The sequence below is a fragment of the Camelus bactrianus genome, chromosome 3 (assembly GCF_048773025.1).
Source record: "Camelus bactrianus isolate YW-2024 breed Bactrian camel chromosome 3, ASM4877302v1, whole genome shotgun sequence".
Lineage (NCBI taxonomy): Eukaryota > Metazoa > Chordata > Mammalia > Artiodactyla > Camelidae > Camelus > Camelus bactrianus.
In genome coordinates this window covers 97298967-97316333 of record NC_133541.1, presented here as the reverse complement: position 1 = coordinate 97316333, position 17367 = coordinate 97298967, and the positions used below count along the sequence as shown (strand labels likewise).

Below are 17367 nucleotides of genomic sequence, written 5' to 3'. Positions count from 1 at the left end.
AGCTACCCCAAACATTGTGCTAGGGCTCTGGATTCACACCGACATAATTCCACGTGTAATATATCACCAAAGATGAGCATAGAGAATGACATCTCTTAGATCTTACCCTGACCGTGACAGCTATTGGATCTTATTTTTACATCATGGAAATTGGGTAGCGGTGGCGCTGAATACTTGATGAAAAAGACAGGGTTTTAAAATCTTCCATCTTGCTCACATCGTAGATGTAGGCACATCCTAGAGATTTTTGAATATAAAAACATTTTGGTCAAGATATTTTCAGTGGTGTCGGGATAATATAAACAATTTTGTTCATCACAAACTTGATGGTAATGTTTTGTCAATAGAGGTAGGATATCGGTCACTTTGAGAGGAGTTAAAACTGTTTATAAGACAGGAGCTCACAATTTGGTAGGTGATGCAAGACAAAAGTTGGTGGAAATTTAAACCATAACTTAATGTGTAGATGAAGGCAATAATGATTTTACAGCGTAAGCAGTAATAGCCATTGCAGCCCCAAGAGATACCAGTGTGAGCTCAGGTTGACAGGAAAGGAGGTCAGAAAGTCAGCCTTACCTGCAGAGAGAGTTTAAAGGCTTCCGAGGAACAAAAGCTACTCTGACGTGCTTTGTCTAAAGCGTTGGGGGGGTTGATTAAGATCCTAATTAGCTCTCTTTGGAGACTGGTGAGACAACATACACTTGACATCAAGTGTCAACCCTCATGTGTTTATTCCAGTGGCTAAGACTATTCGAAACAGAGTTGATCCCATTTTAAAAGGCATGTCTCATGTACTTCCTGAGATTGATACTCTTTGAAGTATCTTCCCAACTCGAAATTACCCATTCTCCAGGAATATTCTATCTCCATCCAGAAAGAAGAAGCTGAAGTCCCATGGGTGGGCCTCTGGCAGCCATGCCTGCTTTCTGAGGTGAGACCCCTCACCCCAGGCTGTAGTTGGCTGGGTTGAGGAGGACACCTGATTTCTGCTGGACCTGATCCTTGGCTGAGACTTTGGACTTAGGATGAAAAGGCCCATGACCACAACTGTGCCTGTTAGTCTGGGAGTTGTTGCTGCCTTTCCCCTGTGAAGCCCGAGAAGACACATGAGAAGCTGGTAGTTTGCCATCTCTGAACAAGACCCTGGGTGTACTGGTCACCGATACCCTGAGGACCAGGTGATCATAGGGCCACTCTGTGGAACTTGGGGTTTGCCTAGAGGTCTTCTTAATGCCCAGCCTATCCCTTCCCCAGGCACCTTCCCTTGTCACAGTGCCCCCTGGACTCCTGCCCTTCTGTGGCACAGCCGAGGCCCCCTCTCTGCTGCCCTTCAGGGGAGGGTCCTGAGGAAAGCTCATTATCCACATTCCCGTGATATGCGCAGTGCTGTTCATCTCCAGGGAGCAGCTGGCTGAGAGCTCTAATGTTGAGAAAGGTCTGCTCACCCCAGCCCCTCTGAGCCTCATGGCAGTGATGGGTCAGTGCATTAACTTTCCAGGTGTGGCTGCATTTCTACTAAAAAGGACTGTTCAATACCCTAAAATTATGGTTTATAACCACAGACCCTGTGGCTTTCTCTAGAGACCCCGAGTCTGTGCTGCTTAAGAGCTCTCTGGATGGTAGCAGCACAGCCTGGCTCAAACATTGCCAGAAGGGTATCAAAGACTCATAGGGGCTGCGCGAGGCTGGCCTGGAAAATGGGAAGGGACTGAGGCAGCGCCAGAGGGCCAGGCGGTGGGAACCACAGGCTAATGATGCCCAGTGTCCCCTCTGACCTGGGCCCCTTTCACCTCACAGAGTCGTGGGAAAGTCTGGAATTGAATGAACCGGGGCAGGGAGAGGAAGGGTTAGCTGGCACCCGTCACTCCTGTCTCTTTAGCAGGAAGTAGGCAATTTGAACCCCTGGCCCACCTAGCCTGCACACAATAGGGAGAGATGATTCTGTGCAAGGAAAACAGGATGCTGCTAGGAAAGGGGATTGGAGGACTTAAGGTAAACATCCACCCTGGGTCCTTTGCATCACAGAAACATACATAAAATTTGGGGTGCAGGTTTTATATCCTCTAAAGCCTGTCCACAGAATCCCAATAAACAACCTCTCATCCAAAGGACTTTCTGTTTATTCCTATCATTTCAGACGTCAGTGCCCAGGATGTCTATGGGCTGTGACGTGGAGAGGATGCTAATTGCAGACCATGCGAATAGCAGAAACCTATACAGGGAGGGAAACCATCTGGAAGATGCCCTTAGCTGCCACTTTGGGATGCGGAGGCAGTGAAAGCCCTGGCCGGGGGAGAATGGCGGGGGCACGAGGCCCCTTTGTTGCTCCCCCACCAGAGTCACCTCTGGGATCTGACAGCACGGAGACTGATGTTCAGCACAGTCATGACTCTAAGGAAAAAAAAAAACAGGAAAGCCTGTTAGAAGGGGAGAATTCTCCAGGGCAGAGGATCACTAAATTAATTACGTAGACGTGAAAATTCAAAGGAAGAAAAATGAGTCTTTTAAAGCTAAAAATAATAATAGTAATAAAGTTCTCATGTTGTTTGCCAAAAGCTGAAGTGCTTTTAAGCTTAAGAAAACTAACCCCTTCAGGAACATTCCATTCCGATTGTCTTGGGAGTCTTCAGTGAGAGAAGGAAGTATAGAATTTGCATGGTGCTGTTTATTTTGTAAAGGAAAGACATGTTCTTATGGAGCTGTGGGCGGTGCAGACGCCAGGCAAGCGATTCATGGAGGAGAGAGGAGGAAGCAATGGACCCAGATGAAACCGGGTGTAAAAAGGGCACAGAAGGAGACGATAACGTGGAGGAGGCGGCCACGTGGGAATGCAAGCCCAAGAGTGGCCAGCTCTTCCAATGAAAAATAACCCAGAAATGTATACTGGATTTCTGTATGATATTCTCTATTGTTATTGCTACCAACATATTCAAAACTGTAACAGCGCTGTCTAGGCTGTTCAGAGCGCAGCTGTGGGATGATGGGCCCTCTGCTCTTTGTAGCCTCTGGTGCAATGTGACTTTGGGTCCACTTCTGTCTGAATTCTTGCCCTCTTCCTTTTGCTAGATGCTCAAGCAAGTTCTGTGTCCTTTCTTACAAGGTCCTCCATTTCCTTAGCTATAAAACTAACACGATGGTTCCACCTGCCTCATGAGGTTGCTGTAGATATTCTCTGAGATCAGATGTGGCAGGTAGCTGGTGGCACTCCCAGGCCACACGCATGAGGGGAGGACCTTTCTTGTTCAGCACCCAGAACGTTGCCTGGCACATACTAGGACTCACTGAGGGTCTGTGCTTATTAACCAGTTGATGAGTTATTAGATATCAAATTCCTTTACAGTAAACTGTGCTCTCCTATTGATTTCCTTTCTGAAGTCAAAGGGGGAAAGTTGCTAAGGAGATGTGTTCCTCTGAGGAACGATCCCCTAAGAGATGAATATGCAGACTCTTGGTGGGGGAAGGGATGGGTTGAGATGGGACTTAGGGCCTGGGAAGCGTACAGTGGCACATGCCAGCAGGACACGTCAGATCATGACCCACGTGTCACTTCATTTTTGCAGCAACACTTGGTGGTCGTCCTGCCACAGCCCCTCCCTACTTCTCAGGATGTAAAGGCGCCTCTCCTGCTTCCCCATGAATGTGGTCCTGAGGCTCCTTACTCTGTAGTTCTGGGAATTTCTACCATATCTGATGAAGCTTTGTCACACCCCATCTTGTTAATGCCATCGCCTCTCACAGTAGTGAGTTTAGTCTGAGATGTTGTCAGCTTGCAATTTAGAAATGAGTTAAAAATTAGTGTGGGCTGCTTTACCAGTCTGAGTTCAAAATCCTGGATTTGGGCTTAGCTTCCAGTGAGGGCAGCTTGTTCGGTGAGTGGGAGTGAGATGACCCAGCAGGGCTGCCTTTGTGACTGGGACTTTGAATTGGCATCAGGACCTGTGGCCCTTTGACTGAACAGGGTCCGCAAACGGACCAGACAGAGTTTTCATCTGTCAGAGGAAGGAACACACCAGGGAGATTTGTTGCCCATTTAGAAAATGATTGGGCATGAAATGGATACTGTTTGGATTACAGAGAAACACATCTTCTCATTAGCTTTTTCAGGATCACAAAAGGCCTGATGGCTGATTTAGCTCCAGCCAGTGGGATCTGGTGCCAGAAAATCTGTTACGCATTTGCATACGGAAGCAGCCTTGAGGACAAAGGGAATCTCTTTAATCTCATCAATGGTCTTCTTTCACTCTGTTCCACACATGTATGGAGTGCAGAGGGTATGTTTCCAGCTCTGTCTCAACGAATAGGGGGAAGAATCCATCTGGTCACCTTTCCTGCACCAGCTACCTGGGTGATGGTGGATGCTGAGTGGAGAGAGCTGGTTGCTGATGTGGGGGGGGGTGGGAAGGGGAGGGGACCAAATGGGGTGGGTTGGAGGGACAGTCACTAGTGGGAGTTGTTGTGGAGAGTAAGACCAGGCTGGCCGTAGAGGTGGATCTCCGGAGGTCTCCTGGCAAGTAGAGAATAAGAGACAAGAGGACTTCAGGGCTGTACTTTGGCTTAAAGATGACCTTGTAGAAAAACTGGGAGAAGAAAATGGGTCCAGTTGGTCTGGTGTGACTCTAAGGAATGTTTAAGAGGAATCATGTGGGAAAGAGTTGAAGCTCACATTTACTGAGTACTTGCTTGGAATAATGTTAAGCATTTGATAGGTTGTCTCGTGCAGTCCTCCTAAGCACCATGTAAGGGTGTTGTTACCACTTGCCTTTACAGCTCAGAGAGGTTGCATAACTTTCCCAGGGTCACACAGCACCCAAGGAGCTGAGCTGAGATGTGAAGTGGGATCTGCCTGGAGCCCGTAGTTCATGCTCCTTTGACCTTTCCATAGCATCCGTATCACGCAGGTAGGTAATTTGCTCATATTAGCAAAGACATGTCCAGAGATTTCGGTTTCCTGCAGTCTGTTCACCTTTAGCATCAGCACCCTGAGCAATGGCCAGCCAAGAGCCCTGTATGAAAGCAGAGCCGCTGGCCTGTCATGGCGTGGTGGTGGTCATGGAGATGAGTCCGGGTCTGGAGCAAGGCCAGCATGTGGCTGCTGAGGCACCTCAGTTAGACCTCAGCCTGCTGAGGCGATGTCTGGAGACTCATTGGTCTCAGGGTACACATCTGAGAATGAGTCTTCGTAGAGGTAATTCCTGGTCCTACCCTAAACTGTGTGTCCTCAGAAAAGTCGTGAGATCTGTGGAGACCTGTTTCTTTCTCCAACACTCCAGGGTTGGTTCCCATCTTGATGCCTTTGCAGTCCCTCTCCTAGAATGTTCCTCTGTTGGCCTTCAAAAGAGGATCTTCCTTTTTGTCACATCATGACTTAAATGTCACTTCCTAGAGAGGTCGTCCCTGACTCCTTAATCCATTGTGACTATTCAGGAGCTCTCTTTTGTCTCACTCTTTCAAAATAAGCTATTTAGCTTTTATCTCTATCTAACATTCCTTCCTTCCTTCCTTCCTTCCTTCCTTCCTTCCTTCCTTCCTTCCTTCCTTCCTCCCTCCCTCCCTCCCTCCCTGCCTGCCTGCCTGCCTGCCTGCCTGCCTGCCTGCCTCTCTCCCTCCCTTTCTTTCTTCTTTCCCTTTCCTATTACTCCTCTTTGAGAATGTCAGTTTCTTAAGAGCAAGGACTTCCATCTTGCCCATCTTCAAATGCCCAGTGCTTATAGTAGTACTTGGCATGTACAGTGAGTTTCACAAATGTTTGCAGGATTGATGGGCTGAAGTCTTTCCTATGTTCAATACAAACGTATGTGTCTAGAGGCAGATGCTCCAGGGACTCCTCTAGCTCTGAATCTTTGTGACCTACAAATAAAAGAGTTATCCAGAGATACTCCTGGCTCAGACAGTTTATTCAGCATTACATGAGCATGTCCCTTGGAGCAGACACATGTCAGGGGACTTGGGGTTCAGAAATGATGAGCCAGGCTTGGTCCCTAGGCTCTCAGAGCAGAACTGAGTAGTGACTAAGCCCATGGGCTGGGGACCATCCACGTGCTCATTCACTGACTGTTATGGAACCCCATGATATTCCAGACTGTGTGTAGGTGAGGGGCAGGCAGCAGTGAGGAAGAAAGATGCTATCTGCGGTCTCCTGAGGCTTCTAATGGATTTCGACAGAGTTAGAATCACATCCCAGCTTTTCCACTTATTAGTTGCTTGACCTAAGGCAAGTTCTGATTTTTTTTTTCTCTTCTATCAAGTGGAGGTGAGATTGCCTTCACAAGGTAATTGTAAAGGTGGAATGGTTCTTTGTATGGGACGTTGCAGTCTAGACACTAGAGGCCTGAAAGCAGACCAGATGTTTGAGGGCTTATGAGCTGACTGATGTAACTGAAGGCAGGGTGAGTATTGGAGGAAGAGGAGAGTATGGGCAGGGAAGGGGAACTACATTTTAGAAGGGAGGTTTGAAGCCAGGTTGTGGAAGACAGAGTCATGAAGCTATTTCCTTAAAAAAAATAATAATAAATTTAGAATCTGTAACTTGAACAAAAACAAGAACATCAATCCCCTTCCTTTAGTGGGAGAAAAAAAAAACCCCTTTGCAGCCATTATAGTGTCTAAAGATGATTATCTCCTTGTTCTGTCTTACCTGCTAGGTATTCAGTATTTATTGCTAAAGAATGAAAATGAAAGCTTTTACTCTTTGTGTTTATTCCACATTTGTCTTAGGAAACCTCATAGGTACTTGCCCATAACTTATCATTGCATCTGTCTTCCATGTGCAGTTTAGACCTGATTTATATTTTATATTAACACTATCGGCCTTAGCTTAGAGTAATGTAAGGAAGGGAATTGGCCATTGAGTGGTACATTGGTGAAGAGATAGGCAGGAAAGAGAGCTAGTTGTGGGCAAGGTTGAAACTGAATTGCTTAGCGCATGAAAAATTGTATTTTGCAATGATTGAACAGCGTGGGATGTGCAAAACAGAGGAACAACAAGAATACACAAGATATAAATGATATGGCACTTACTCAAGTCTATAGTGGGAGGTGCAACCATGCTTCTCTCGGCTTGAGGTGATTTCTAATAGCTTAAAAGGTGTCCCCAAGAAACCACAGCTCCAGGCACCACTAACTTTGTCATGATTGCTTCGATGTTATCATTTAAGGAATGGAATTTAATAACCTTGGGAACCAACCCAAGAAAGCAGAAATGAGTCTGCCCTAATTGGAGAAAGAAAGAACTTGGAAATGAATAGTCTCCGATTACCCATTTATAAATCCAGAGCCAAGAGTTTCTGAAAGCAGTGGGAGGGGTGAAAGTGATAACAGCTTTAATTTTGTTGGTCATACCTGGAGAGCCACAAAAGCTTTGTAGCTCTTTTGTAAACCTCACCCGATGCTTGGCACATGGAGGCTCTCAAAAAGGCTTTGGATTCTGTAGGATCAGTTCTCTCAAAAACCTTGGGGCCTTTCACCAGTGGGACTGAGATAGATCCCTGGAACAGATGGCATGGGGAATCTGTTCCAGGGGATATGGGATACGTTTTTTTATTAACCAGCTTTAACTGGAGCTGCTTTCTGGCCTTTGCAGGAAGAACATTTGTTTATGAAGGTTCTTTGTATGTACTTTTACTGCTGTTGATTTTCCATCTTAGATATCAGTATCCTGGAGAGCTCTCCCCTTCATTCTAGGACCCTTTAAACTTGGTTAACACTTTAAACACACATTTTCAAAATCTCCTTGGTGCAAATTTATGTGAATTTTGCATTCTGTTGCACAGTAGACCAATGACTGCCTTAATTTTTTAAAAAGTTTCAAATTACTAATTATTATCTAGTAAAAAAGATGTTGCAGGGAGATTCACTGTGGGTTTACATTCTCCTTAGCCCACCACAGTCTAAGAAGGAAGGATTTAGGTTAGATTGTGGAAAACAGGACAAGGAGACCAAGCCATGATAGATACACATGGTGCGGGACTGCCTATTTCCCCATCTTCCCCTGATTTTTAGATTTGCCGGTGGGTGGCCAGTGAATGAACACCACGTTGCCCCACTAGAGCTCTGTGCTGAGCTTCTGTTCCCCAGAATGCCACACTACACAAGTGACAGCCTTACCTGGGGATCTGAGAGGTCATATGAGCATCTCTGTCTCCCATCTGGGGCAGGCATTCCTCAGACTTTTCTCTTCTGGTTTCAGTTAACACCTGTTCCTGCCAACCTCTGTAGGGCAGGGTGGAAAGCAGTCAGTCAGACATCCTCTGGCTGAGGATCAGAAGGCACCAACCTTGTCCAGCAAACCTGCCTTGCTGAACCTTGCTGTGAATTTATCCCTCACATCCTGCATGTTACCACCATCCCTGGAGTTGAGCCCTTGTCTGCTAGGATCAACAGTGTTTGCCAGATTCTTTCTCCTCGATCATTCTCTTTTCTTCCTAATAACTTTTTACTAATAGTGCCTGAATGTCGGCTCTTAGGATACCTTAACACTCAAACTCCATGGCTCTCTGGTAGAGACTTGAAAAAGCCCAAAGACCTTCTCTCGAAAAAGAAAAAAAAAAAAAAAAGGTATGACCATGTATGTTGTGCTCTTAGTGAACATAATTTAGGGCAAGAGAAGGTTTTTATTCTTTGTTTCCAGACTTGTCTGTCTCTGAGATGAGACAAAGCAGAGCGTAGCTCTGCCAGAGATACACGAACACCTTAGCTGTTATATGTTGGTTTCAGCAGTGGTGTCGATCTGGTTAATCAGCAAAAGTTTTCTGGGTAAAGTAGGACCTGAGCTTAATGTTCAGAAAGAAATTAAACGTTTTTTTTTTGTGGAGTCTAACATTTGAGATTGGAAAGGCTAAACAGCATCACAGCTCCAGGATCTTGAGTCTCTGAAATGCCTGGGGTCCCTTGCCCTTGGTGTACCTCCCCTTTCTTTATTTGAAAAGCCGGTAGGAGAGATGAAGATGATAACTGAACACACACCACATGCCAGGCCCCATGTTCAGCACCTGTCACGCATCATCTCATTGGATCCTCATGAGACCCCAGGGAGGTACATCGGTTGGTTTGCATCTGAATCCTAAAGAAGTGAGTGACCCATTGAGATCACATCGGTGGGAAGTAGCCCGCTATGCCTCTCCTCTCAAACCCACACCTCTCTGATCCAAACCCTTGGCCTCTTGGCTAAGTGCACTAATTTTTAATTTTGAAGTTTGTAGAGTTTCTGAACTTCCCTGTTCTTACATGATTAACTACTATGGCTGCAGAATAATGGCAGAATCATGCTCATTAACACCAAAGGAGTTAGTTCTCTGGGAAAAGCTCCACGTTTTATAGGCATTTTAATTGCTTTAAAGTGAAGCACAGGTACAAAAGATAGACTTTATGAGCTACGGCTATCTTTTAAGTATACCTTTTTCCTGGAAATATTTGATTTTTACTGTGCTTTTTTATACCGTCTTATCTTCCTAGGTTATGGAACTGGTCTTAGATATTTTAAGTAGTTCTGTCTCCTTTGTTCGTAAATGTCTTATGAATAATTTCTGTCAGTTACAATGAAATAGAACCCACATGTTTTTACTGTTATAACACTTTAATAAATTCTGGCCATTTTGATGGATGAGAAGATTAAGACTTCTCTATGCATGGTGTCTTGTCCCTCTACTGAGAGTTGTGACCATTCTCAGGTCCTGTTGTTCATGCTGCCTGGTCCCATACCCTGTCACCACAAGGCATCATGCATTTCCCTAAACAGTGATATGGTACACTTCTCAAATACCCTCTCACTGAAGGAACCTCACATCTCATCTGTTCCATCCCGTATCTTACATCACAGAGAGAGCGAGAGGGAGATAAATTCACTGGCCATTAGCATTGCCTTGGAAAGGAACTTTGACTTTTATATTCATTATAAACATCATATAAGTTTATTCACATATCCAAGCATTTGGCTTTGACTTCTGCTGCTACAATGTTTTCGTCACAGTCGGAAGTTCTCTTGGGGATCCAGTGGATGGGTCCTATGGGAGATGGAGAGAGGGGTTCGTACGCTGTTGCTTGGTGCTGTACTCGTCAGTTGTAGCCCCATCATAAGTTGTTCTCGTGAGTGGTGTAGTGACTCGGAGCATCATCTTTGGTGTGAGACTCACCTAGGTTGAAATCCAGACTTAACAGCTGTGTGACTCAGACAGGTTACTTAATGTCTCTGTGCCCATTTCCTCATTAGTAAATTAATAATAAACTGATTTCTATACCAGTTACCTCAGTGGTGAACTGGGATAATATCACATTATTCTACGTGTTGGTGGATGTCAATATCTGTTGTCAGCCCCCGATGGGATGATGCGTTATCTAATAACATGCTTCTTTCTGCCCTTTTTCCCACCTAATTCTTCTCCTCACCTCTTGTTTTCCCTCCTCTCCCTCTATCCCACTTTTAAAGAGAAATCAGTTTCTTGGTGAAAACGCGGAGTGAGGGTCCTTGTTGTTACCATCCCAGAGCAGCTGGAGAACCGGGGAGGGTGTGGGGTGAGAACTTTGAGAAGAGGGCATTGGCTGGCCAGGCTAATAATATCTTGGGGTCTGTGATTTTATGGAGCATATTTCCACAGCTGCTCTAGTCAACCCCTCTTAACGTGTTCTTTTCTATAGATCAGGACATATAAATTAGCCACATTGGACTTAGTCGTGGCCTCTCCTGATGTCTTCTTTTGCACATGAGCAGAGGGTTAAAGCTCTTTCCAGCTACTGCCATTAGTTCCAGCCAGGCACAGGGTGTCCTTTACTCTTCAATCTCAGAGGCAAAAGTTCCATAGTCTCACAGGGCTGGACACTTGCTCTTGTCCCTGGTGATGGTCGTGACTTGACATTGTCTCCCTGCTGCTGAGATTCTCCAAGAGGCAGAAGGAGACTCTGCCTTTTGTGGGTGATGTTTCTAGACTACTCAGTGACAGGCAGCTGTGGTGGTCGCCCGCAGGTATAGGGAGTCTGAATTCCTTCACAGTGTATTGCAGGGTTGGCCCCAGAAGATAGAGGACATTTAGGAGAAACTGAGGACCCTGGTGTGTGAGAGGGTGGAGGCTGGGTCTAGTGCTTCTTTTCAAAGGAAGCAGGACAGGAAAGGGCAAGGTCATCTCCTTTGCAAGTTGACAGACCTGATTTTGAGCACTCGCTATGACGTTTATTAGCTGTGTAGTATTGGGAAGTTACTTGGCGATTTCAAATCCATTTTCTCATGTTTACCTTCCTTTTTCACTTAATGTACCATAAACATGAATCTATTGTTAATACTTATAAACCTACTTTTCCTTTATAATGCCTGGAGAGTATTTCATAAACGAATGTCTTATAAATAACCATTTCCCTATAGGTGGTATAATGGACTGAATGTTTGTGTTGAAGCCTTGATCCTCACTGTAGCTGTGTTTGGAGATGGAGCCTTTAAGGAAGTATTTAAGGTTGAATGAGGTCATAAGGATGGGGCCCCAATACAGTAGTTGTAAGAAGAGACATCGAAGAGTTTGCTCATTCTCTGAGTGCACCTAGAGAAACCAATGTGAGGACACAGTGAGAAAGTGGTCGTCTGCAAGTGAGGAAGAGAGCCCTCACCAGAAATTGACTATACTGGCATTCTGACCTCAAACTTTCAGCCTCCAGAACTGTGAGAAAATACATTTCTGTTATCCAAGCCACCCAATCAATGGTATTTTGTTATGGCAGATGAACATTCAGGTTGGTTACAATTTCCCCTTACTGTGCACCATTAGGATATACATTTTTGCCTAACACATTCACCAGCTGGGGTCATAGGATGCTTCTTTTTTCCATTTTTCCATTGATTATTAAAATGTTCATACATACCAAAAAGCTGAGGGAATGATATAATCACTTCCCATACACCTACCCAGCTAAGTTTCATGGTTGTTATCATTTAGGGGCATGGTTGAAAAATTGCCCTCCAGAGAGGCTGTTCATAGTTGATACCACCCCCTGCAAACGCACACATACATACACACTAATACAAGAGAGAGGGTACTTTTAGTTTTAACACAGAAAGAAATGAGTCCTCAGACCCTTGGTTTGAAGGGGAAGGTAAAGGTCTCTTTCCAGGAGGATATTTTTGGTCAGATGCATCTTCTTATCCTCTTCCCCTTTGTCCTTGTCTATCCTATGTCCCCACCCACCCTCATCCCCCAGTCCTTGGGCTCACACGGTCAGCCTTCAGTATCACTCAACTGTCTGTCCTGTTTAGACACATGGTTATTACGCCCCTTTGTTTGGCCTCAGAGAACATGGCCAACACTTTGATTTGAAAGCTGAGAACAGTGACGGAGGATTTCCAAACTGCCATTCTTCCCTAGTTCCAGCAAAATCCGATGGGTGGAATCTCCTGTTTTGTATTCTGTGAGGCTCTGTTGTCAGCTAGTAAACAAGCCCCTCTGGAGAGGGGGGATGCACGATGCATGCATGGGTTACCATGGGGACAGACAAGCTGTAATAAATGCTTGGGATCTTAGCTTGATGAGGTTTTAGCAGTTTGGAGTAATTTCTTTGTCAGTCATCCATTAAGTCACTCCTAATGAATCACTGGGAGTGCCTTTGGTCTTCAGATGAACCTCCGATGAGCATGGTTCGGGCAGAGAGCAATCTTAAAAGGGACAGGGAGACAACAAAGTGTCATTAATTTGTCAACTCTTTGCAAACTGAGTGGCCTCTTGTCAGAGGAAGTTTCCATGAGTCACAGGAGTGGATCACAAGTTCACATGACTCTTTTAGACTAAGTCTTTGAGTCTTGGTTAACCCATGTAGACTTGTTGCCTCCCAGAATCCTTTGCAGCTTAACGTCCCCAGGGAAAGGGATCACGGAGATGCCTCACAGGAGGAAAGGGGCACTAAGAGCTGACCAGTGGTACTTCCACCCTGACAGCCCCTCTCATTTGGAGGATGAGAGTGTGCGGTGTGTCTATTCTGATCCAAGGTCCACTTTCCATGTAAAATGTGTGTAAAGGGTTCTCTCTTCTACCCCTTCTCTAGCAACTTCAGCATGGAAGGGCATGCCATGTTTGTTGTCACTGTCAAACTTGGTGGCCATGGGCCCTGGAGTCCTCACTGTGGTTTCAAGGCCTCCCAGGATGACGCTGCCACATTCTGCGGTCCTTTCTTGCACCACCGCAGCCCGAGCCCGCCGCCAGCCTGATGGAACACTGCTGTTCCCCAGACTTGCTGTGATTTCTCTTACATCTGGAAAGGGAGCTTCTTTTTACCCGAAAAGTTCTTCCTCATCCTATTACCTGGTTAAACTTATTTTTCCATAGATAGCAGTCTGTCCAGGAGGTCTCCCCTGACCCACTGAAAGGCTGGAAGAGGTACCTTCCTTGACTCCTGTAACAGATAGAACTTACCCTCTTATTTCCTATCTCCTCTATTGAGCTGTGAGCTTCTGGAGGGCTGGGCTGACATCTTGTTCACTCCAGAACTCCCAGCCTCCAGCCTGAAATAAAATGAGCCTGTACAGAGCAGATGCTCTATGTCTATGAATGGAATAAACCCAAGATGTATCTCTTAGGTGACTCTTAGGGGCCCTTTGATCAGCACACAAAATGGAACATCTTCTCATCTCAGCATCTCTGAGGTGGTACCCTGCTCTGCTGTTCTAGGCGTTATGACCCTTTGCCAGTGAGGTTATAGGATGTGCCTACGGGCAGCAGAAAGGCTTGATTCAGAATTTTAAAATCAATATAGCTAATTAAAAATTAACTTGTACTGGAAAAAAAAGTTCAGAAACAATTACAATAATTAAAATATCCCTACCTTAATTGAGACCAAGCAGTGAGCTTAAAAAATAAAATTAATTAAAAAAAACTTACACAAAGCCTGTAATTAACTGGCTTTTAAATTCAGTGTTTTCCAGCTTGACAAATTTGTTTAAATTAATTCATTCTTGTTTTTTTCTTTGAAAAAAATTTTTGTAGAAGTTATTGAAAAAATTAATTGGACATGTGTCTTTGCCAGTTGACACTTGATTGGTTTGTGTGTGGGAGCAGGAAAGATGGCATTAACCTTCCATGCCTGTCTGCTCCGTGCTAGGCACAATCTCCTGTTTCAATCCACATGAGTCCTGCAGGTATTATGGTAGAAGAGGTGGGCGGGAGGTGGGGCTTTGGTATCTTGTGGGGATGGCTGCGTCCTATCACCAAGCACATGCTTGGAAAGAGGGAAACTTGGAGCACAGTCTCCAGAATTCATTAGGACCTTGACAAGGAAGCTTCTACCCCTGGTCCGGGTTATCACTCACCCTCAGCCCTCTCTCCCTCCCTCCTCACCTGCACAATTTCCCTGCGGCTTATTAAAGCGCCTTTCAAATTCCACTTATTATTCTGATCTCCTATCAGTCCCTTGAGAAAGTGGAGCCACCCAGCCCTGTCCAGTATGGGAGGGAAAAGCGAATTTGAGAGGCAGCATTTACATGTAAATGACACACTCCTTTACCATCCTCATCCCCTTTCAATCCCAATATTGCTGTTTTTCAAAAGCAACATGCGTCCTGGTGATTAAACAAACCCTGACAGCTTGATTTGTTACTGTTTTGTTGTTCTGTGAAGTTCATTTACTCTTAAATAATTCCCATGCATGTTTGAAGTCTTCAGACCCTGGTAATTAATTTTTAGCAGACTTGATTTCTGTATGCAAATTGTTAAGTAAGTTTGTGTATGGAGTTAAATAACTGATGATTTTTATTTATGACTATTTCTGGTTAAAGTGGATTTATTTCTTGCTCTTTCTTTCTCTCTCTTTCTTTAGGAATGGTAGCTTCAGGAATTGGAGGGGGCCGTTTGCCTAATGGTAGGGTGTCAGATGGCAAGGTTGCAGAAAGAAAATTGACAGCTACTGGTCAGATGACTCCTTTGGGGTCCACTGCATTCACAGCGGGTAGGCAGAGGACACAGTTGCCCAGGGTCAGCACCCCACCGTCTGGGGAGCGCTAGGGCTGTGTGTGGCATCAACTTGGGGCAGTCCTGTGTGGCCCAGCTCAGGACCCCCTGGCTGCCACTTACTTTTCTCCTCAAGTTTCATTCTGCCCCAGCATCCTCTCGGGAACGTGGTGCATCTGGGCTCTCTACTTGGTGTCAGGTGGAGCCCCACATCAACTTTTAAAAGGAGACTCGGTGATTTTCAGGCCGCTGGCGTATCGTGGTGAGGAGTTGGGGTTTGGAGTCAGCCGACCAGGTGTCCAACACCGTCTGCACCTCTCAGCTTCTTTGTGCAATGGGCACACGAACCACAGCCAGCTCTGGGGTGTTTGTGAGAATTAAGGATGGTAATCCAATTACAGTTCACTGCCTGCATGTTTCAAAAGCGCTGGGTAAGTGTTAGCTATCGTTCTTGTTATGATCAAGGCTTATTATGCACTTTGGGAACAAAATACAGACACGCAAAAATTAACCATCAGCCACGAGGTGCTTAACCTGAACCACGTCTGTTCTAAGCCCTTAAAAGATTCACTCACTTACCCTCATGACAACCGAAAGCGATACCAGGTATGGTTACTACTCCCTTTCACAGACGAGGGAAGGGCTGTATAGAGGTTAGGAAGCAGTGCGGCCAGCCTTCACCTTGAACCCTGGGCCTGGAGTCTGCTGTTCCCACCAGGCTCAGCTGGCTTACTTTCCTTGAGATCGTGCTGCCCACGAGGCTGTCTGGATCCCAGCGTGGACCCTGCAGATCTTTGAAGTTGGCTGCAGAAGCAAAGACCAGCTGAAATTCAGCCCTTAAGCTTGTCCTCTAGTTCTGCGGATCTGGACACCCATTACCCTAGGCCAGCCTGGCATTCCCCATCTCTGAAATCCCCTCCGGGGAAAATCCCAAGGGTTCCAGGACACCTGACACCTGTCAGGGCAGTGCCTCGGTGGGCACCTGCAGCTGAAGCTTTGGGGCTGGTCCCCGAGTTTCTTGGGATCCGTCCGTGTCTTACTTCATCCTTTGGTGCCTGGATGTCTGAAAAGGGGCCGTGAAGGCCAGCGTGGTCGTCATCAGTGGTCACCTGGTAGTTGTTCATTGCTAGCTTGATGCTGTGTGAGTCTAGGAGAGCAAGTCACAGCCGGCTGGGCTGCCGCCCTGGGGTTGGGGTGGTGGGCGGTGCACAGGGAGGCCACTGGCCTAAGACGCACCAGCCTCCTGGCCTCTCCTGAGGATGTTTCCAGGAAGCCAGACCTCCACCTGGGACCAGAAGTTCCTGCTGGAAGTTTCTGGAAGGCCCAGCCTCAGAGGACTCTGAGGGCAGACACAGGCCCCCTGCCTCTCAGCTCGCAGAGGTGAAACCCTCAGCTTAAGAGCTCAGAGTGAGTGCCCTGTCTCTGGGGCTCTAGTCAGCCTCTCTTTATCCTGCTGCATGTTTCCTGCTGCTAAGCTCTGGGCTGCTAGGTCCATCCCATCCCCTGGGGAGTCAGCTCTGCTGGGTGACTCCCTGGGACCAGGACCTGGGTCTTGCTGCTCACCTGACTGGCCTGAGAATACACCCAGGTTTCTGTTTGCAGAGGCTGAAGCTGTGCCCTGCACAGTTCAAGCAACAGAAAAATGCCTTTGGATAGCGTGTATGCAGGTCCCTGGAGGAATTACCAGCAGCCATCTGAAGAGAAGGGCATTGAGATTCTGGGTTTGGGTGGGCTGATAGGAAGCGTGACTTCCTCCAAGTGCAGGGAGCTCGTGATCACTGGGGAGCCCAGAGGTTGAGGGGACCACAACATTTATGACAGCAGTGGTGCTGTCCCTGCTTGGGATGCCAGTCTGTTTAACCAAATGTTTGTGTGGGGAGGACTGGGAAACATTCCCTCCCCAGGCTGTGGAGAGCAGTTACAAAAGATTTATCGCCCGATGGGCTTTAGGCCCCAGAGCTGGGAGATGGCACAATTGCTTTTGTTTTGCAGAGAATTCCCTGTAGGCTCTTCTCTGCCCTGATGAGCACATGCACCTCAGCCTGCAAGTGCTGATTAGCCAGGGGCTGACTGCTCTGCCTGTTCTAGGAAATGTAATATACGAACTGCTGTCTTTGGAGACCTTTTCTGCAGTGACTTGGCTGAATCAACACCCACGCCGCCCCATTATTCCCCCCAACAAAGCACACAGTCTAGTCAGATTGAATATTTGAGGATTGCCCAGACATGCCTCCCTACCTTGGAGTGTGGTGCTCATCCTGGCCTAGATTGCCTTTCCTCTCTTTGCTTTTTAAAATCCTACCCATCCCTCAAGATCCAATTCACATATTAATGCTTCATTAATCCCTGCCCCAGAAATTGATCTCTCTTTTGCTCTCAAGCTCTGTTATCATTTTCTATGCCCGGCATGGCCCTTATCTAATTCTCCCTTGCACAATAAATATTTATATGTCAGCTT

General features: G+C 46.3%; 1 protein-coding gene across 2 annotated transcripts in view; it reads left to right on the top strand.

Annotated features, from left to right (window-relative positions):
• Positions 1-17367, top strand: part of SPOCK1 (SPARC (osteonectin), cwcv and kazal like domains proteoglycan 1) — a 470868-nt gene that overhangs the window by 307694 nt on the left and 145807 nt on the right. The window lies entirely within an intron of this gene.